Source organism: Eriocheir sinensis, unplaced genomic scaffold, assembly GCF_024679095.1.
Source record: "Eriocheir sinensis breed Jianghai 21 unplaced genomic scaffold, ASM2467909v1 Scaffold162, whole genome shotgun sequence".
Lineage (NCBI taxonomy): Eukaryota > Metazoa > Arthropoda > Malacostraca > Decapoda > Varunidae > Eriocheir > Eriocheir sinensis.
The window spans coordinates 154,323-160,000 of record NW_026110984.1 but is presented as its reverse complement, the minus strand read 5'-3'; the positions used below and the strand labels follow the sequence as shown (position 1 = coordinate 160,000).

The 5,678-nt window shown below is 42.0% G+C and overlaps 1 long non-coding RNA gene across 1 annotated transcript in view; it reads left to right on the top strand.

Annotated features, from left to right (window-relative positions):
• LOC126990406 (uncharacterized) overlaps positions 1–2,078 on the top strand; it is a 2,417-nt gene extending 339 nt beyond the window's left edge. The window contains exons 2-3 of the long non-coding RNA XR_007744326.1: positions 643–793; positions 1,874–2,078. This is a non-coding gene — a long non-coding RNA (uncharacterized LOC126990406). The remainder of the gene's footprint in view (positions 1–642; positions 794–1,873) is intronic.
• The last annotated feature ends 3,600 nt before the right edge of the window (positions 2,079–5,678 follow it).

Here is a 5,678-nt window from a genome sequence, read left to right as displayed (position 1 = left end):
CTGTACCATGAATCTGAAACATATCTGACAAGACTTTCATAGGAGTTTGGGGCATTTCCGGGGTAGTTTATGACCCTGGTGGTAGTTTGAACCTTCATCTGTACTGTGAACCTAAGAAATATATTTGACAAGACTTTCATAGGAGTTTGGGGCATTTCGGGGATAGTTTTATGACCCTGGTGGTAGTTTAAACCTTCATCTGTACTGTGAACCTAAGAAATATATTTGACAAGACTTTCCTAGGAGTTCAGGGCATTTCAGGGGTAGTTTCATGACCCTGGTGGTAGTATGAACCTCCATCTGTACTGTGAACCTAAGAAAACATATATTTGACAAGGCTTTCATAGGAGATTTGGGCACTTCCAGGGGTAGTTTTATGACCCCAGTGGTAGTTTGACCCTTTCTCTGTACCAAGAACCTAAGAACACGCATATTGGACTAGGCTTTCATACGAGTTCAGGGCATTTCCAGGGGAGTTTATGACCCCAGTGGTAGTTGACCCTTTCTCTGTACCAGGAACCCCAAAACACAGACATGAGAACCCAGTTAACCTCATTTTGACCTCTGGAACTTGTCAACATGGGAGGCGGAAACTTCTCATCCCACCAACCAGACACTGTGATGATCCCATTGATGTTTCAGGAACCCTCGTGTGTCCCACCTTGACCTGCCGGGGATCAACCCGGAGCTGTGGAAGGAGCGCGTGTCATGTGGGGTCGGCAAGACTGATATTGACATCGGGGCAGCCGAGCGCATATCACCCTGTGTCATGTGCACCTGTACCAAGGAAGGGGTGAGTGATGTGTGTGTTTTCCTTGCTAGAGGGGGGTGAGGAAGGGTGACAAGAGTGAAGGGGTGAGAGGTATGTGTTTGTCCTTGCTATAGGGGGGTGAGGAAGGGTGACAAGAGTGAAGGGTGAGTGATGTGTGGGGGTGAGGAAGGGTGACAAGAGTGAAGGGTGAGTGAGGTGTGGGGGGTGAGGAAGGGTGACAAGAGTGAAGGGGTGAGAGATATGTGTTTGTCCTTGCTATAGTTAGCCTGTTCTCACGCCAAGCATCTGCTAGTGAAGTCTTTCTCCTCGGGTGCACCTTCTGAAAGCCCCGGTCCATGTTCAGATGTTTCCGTACAGTGCCACTATTCATATCAAAAGTTACCCTGTTCTCACGCCAAGCATCTTTCTTTCTCTTTAAACATGAAATTATTGTACCGTGTGGGGACCCAGCAGCCTCCTGGTACTGAAGGGAAGTGTGTAGTGTTCTGTATAGGTTACGTATATGCAGTTACGGGTATGTGGTACCTAACATTGGGACCTGTTTGGGTGACCTACGAGTGCGGATCTTTGCTCTCTATCTCCAGAGTCTGTGTAGTCAACTGTAAGTCAGATTATACTGCTTACTGTACCAGGAATTACCTTCTGAATAAAGCCTCTATTCTTGAACTTAATGATGCCACAGTTTGCTTGTTTGAAAAGCTGTTATGACTGTTTCCCAAGGCCACAGAAGGCTAACCGGGTTTTCATGGGTGGTTTAACCGTTCATTGTGCAGAGGGAGTGCAAAACTATCACCAGATCAAAGCAACTAGATATATCACCTTACGGCTCAATAACATCTTGAAAACGAAAAAAAAAAGCTGTAACTTGCTTTAAAAGTAGCCTGAAAAATGTACCTAAGTCAATTATATCTAAAAAAGTGTCCGGAGATTAGCTAAATGGGTTTGGGGCAAGATAAAGTCATAGGTGTGGCCCTTAAGTTTATTTATAAGACTTCATAGTACAGATACAGTTCACATCTTCCGTGACTGGCTTACAGCAGAGTCCACAGAGAAAAGTACAAGTCATCAGAGTTGACTAACACGACTTCTTTCCCTCGGCAGAATTGAATGGCTGAACGGACATCTCTGGCGTCTTGGTCTGCCTGCTGCACACTGCACACTCTGGAAGAAAGAACACCAAGATGTCAAGTTCCTGCAGAATCAGCCTCTTAGTGAAGAAAATGTGCCTTATTTATTTAATAAATAATTGACAAAAAAAATAATTTTGTATTTATTTTAGAAAAACTATATGGCTCACTTTTTGCAATACTATGCAATAAGTATATCACGCAATAAGTTAGCCATAAATATGCCATATATATATATATATATATATATATATATATATATATATATATATATATATATATATATATATATATATATATATATATATATATATATATATATATATATATATATATATATATATATATATATATATATATATATATATATATATATATATATATATATATATATATATATATATATATATATATATATATATATATATATATATATATATATATATATATATATATATATATATATATATATATATATATATATATATATATATATATATATATATATATATATATATATATATACAATTCCTTACACAGTGAGTGAGTGGAACATGATATATATTCACAGCGTGGTCTTAAACATAGCTATAGACAGTAGCAGGCACCAGTATGACGTTCCTGGGAGTGTATATGAACCCAATTCCTTACACAGTGAGTGAGTGAGCCATGACCAGGAACATGATATATATTCACAGGGTGGTCATAAACATAGCTATAGACAGTAGCAGGCACCAGTATGACCTTCCTGGGAGTGTATATGAAGCCAATTCCTTACAGAGTGAGTGAGTGAGCCATGACCAGGAACATGATATATATTCACAGCGTGGTCTTAAACATAGCTATAGACAGTAGCAGGCAAAAACAAACATCCCAATGTAAGTCCCCCTGCAGGTGGTCGTGGCCTGCTTGGGGTTTGATTCTCTTGCACCATCTGTACAAGCATCAGTAATAGCCTTGAAGGTGGGTATTCCAGTGCTTGGCTGGGTTTAGTGTTGCTGTGCTGAGAAGACTGAAAGTGAAGGCTGCAAGGCATAAACCAGCTCAATTAGTGTGTAGGTGGTGGAGCCAGTGACCCAGGAAGAGATGCACAACCTGCCCCTCATTCACAGCCTGTAGCATACATAACCTTCCCTGGGTACACCTATAGCCTGGATGGCACACCCAGCCAAAATGTACTGTTAGGTAAGTTGGCCCCAGTGTTGCCTTATTCTGTCCCTGAGTGGTCTGCCCTCCCTGTATAAAGCCTGGCAGGTCACTCAAATGGGTACAGGTGTTAGGGCACGCCTGCTAAACCCGAGTCAAGGACTTTCTTTTCTGGTTTTACAACTAAAATAATTTTCTCATGTCCCAGCATACAGTACTAATTGGGTGTTGCAATTATTACAGGCTTGAAGAAAAAGGCAAATAAGAGGAAGAGGAGAAGAAGGAGGAGGAGGAGGTAAGTGGTAGTTTTCCCCACTCTTAGGAAAGGTCTCTCTCTCTCTCTCTCTCTCTCTCTCTCTCTCTCTCTCTCTCTCTCTCTCTCTCTCTCTCTGCTCAAGTTAGTGGCAATGTAGACCCCACAAGACCAGCACAAAGTCATCATTATCCTTGACGGTGAAGGCCTCAGTCATCGTCAAATAGCACAGCCGACTGGTGTTTCCATCTCTAACGTATGAATGGGTCTGCAGACATGTGGCCACAGGCTCCACTAGTGACAGGCCTCAAAGCCTCGCAGCAGATTTTTAACAGTGTAATCACGGCAGGGGTGCATACACTCATTATTAAATAAATACCTATCATCGTCATATATCGTATAGCTATCCACGCTGGTGCAGTATGTCCTTTACGTATTAATTTTGCCAGATATTATAATTCTGTATACTTTTACTGGCAATGAATAGGGATGAGGTCAACCCCAGCATTTAAACTGCCTGAGAATGGTCCATGTTATCAAAGATTTCTGCACCCAAGCACACACATACTTAACATGGCTTTGGTAGTTGTGGGCCTTTCCATGGCTAGTGTTTTGACCCTGGTGGGAGTCTGACAAGGCTCCTGTACCCATAACTCTAAAAAAAATACTCCTGAGAACACATTTTCCTTTTTTTGACATTTAGAAATAACTGGTGTGAGAGTCGGCAGCGTCTCAGAATAGCGATCAATGTCCTGAGTGGAATGGCTTACAGAATAACTGCATCCACAGCACAGTCCCCCCATGGTAATTGTCAATAATCTCTGTAGTGCATTGACGACCTTATGTCAGTGACTCTGTGGTAAGGTACAGTCTGTTTCAGTAGGATATTACAGGTGGTCAAGCCTCCTCTCTCTTTCTCTTGACCAGCTCTGTGGCAGCCAATCACCGCACATAACCCCTCACTCTGCTTCCACCTTGACCGACAGCGTTGTGACTGTGCAGTGTTCTCAGTTTTCTAACACTATCTGGAATACTGCAAGACCTACCTGTGTATGCTAAGTATCACTGCTAGCCTTGACCTATAACATGCATTCTGTAACACAAGACAAATGACTATTTTTTCTTGTAGATGTCACGTGGCGAATGAAGGTATTTTCTTTGTACGCTAAAAACAAGTTTGTATTTCTTTCTATCTACAGTCAAGTTAACAGTGTGCACATATATATGGCTGTCTTCTTGGTCTCATCATAATCCTTGACGTTTTAGGCATATGCGGCCAAACACACACATCTGGCAAGGCTTTTGAAGTGTTGTGGCCCACTACCGGGCTCTCAAGGAGATTTAAGACTGATTTGTACCTGCGACAACTGACTTAATGTTCTGGTACTTCAAGAGTATTTGAAGGAGCTCGTAGTTGGGGTGATGAAACGTTGTCGCTTTTTATATTTAATTTAACCTATCTTAACACTATGAATAACAAGAATAATATAAAATACAAAATACACTTCAGTCAGACCCAGCGGGTCGTCAGGCCTCGCACACTGCCTGTTAAGGGACAAGTATCGTCCTACTTCAATACTAGTTGCAATTCTAACTATTTCTTATTACACATACACTGGATATATATACTCTTATAATCTAAACAATACCACTATACACAATGGACACTAGTGCGCTTTCCTTTACGGTACAACACTTCACTTTCTACTCACGACAGCGTAGATGAACACACGACACATATTGTGTCTAAAATTTAGAGGGACACATGAGCGTCGGTCAGAATTATTTCTAGTTCTGCCCCGAGTGCTCGAGGAACCCCCTTATATGGGCGATTGCCTACGTCACTATACGTCATTACTACGTCATAACTATTGACAGGGTACAAAAGGCTCCTGAACTGAGGGTGCACTCCTGACCCTATGATATTGTCACATCCTCTATGGTTATAGTACATAAGAGTGAATATTCATGAGTAGTGTTATTCTACATGGCTTCCGTTTACATGATTCTCGTCCTTATAGCCTTTGGCGTGGTGCTGTCGTTGGGTGAAGTGGGCGGTTTCAGGAAGCCGGCAGAGCGCCAGCTGTATGGTGGCCTGAGACGCCCCTTTTGGCTCCCTGTGTGTTTCAATAATGATTTGTTCTTCCCACTGTCACCTCGCTGTGCTGTGTTCTTCAAATTGTTCTTAAAGTTGGATGTATTCTAACGTTCTATGTCGCTTTCGTCTTCCTTATTTATTTGTGATGTTTGTACTGGGTCAGGTGATGTTACTGCGTCTGTGTTTGTAGATGCAGCACCCTGCGGGGCACCACAGAAGGAGTTCTTCAGGGGAAGCTTTATCTGGCAGTTAATACTTCATGGTGATGTGAGGTGCACAGAT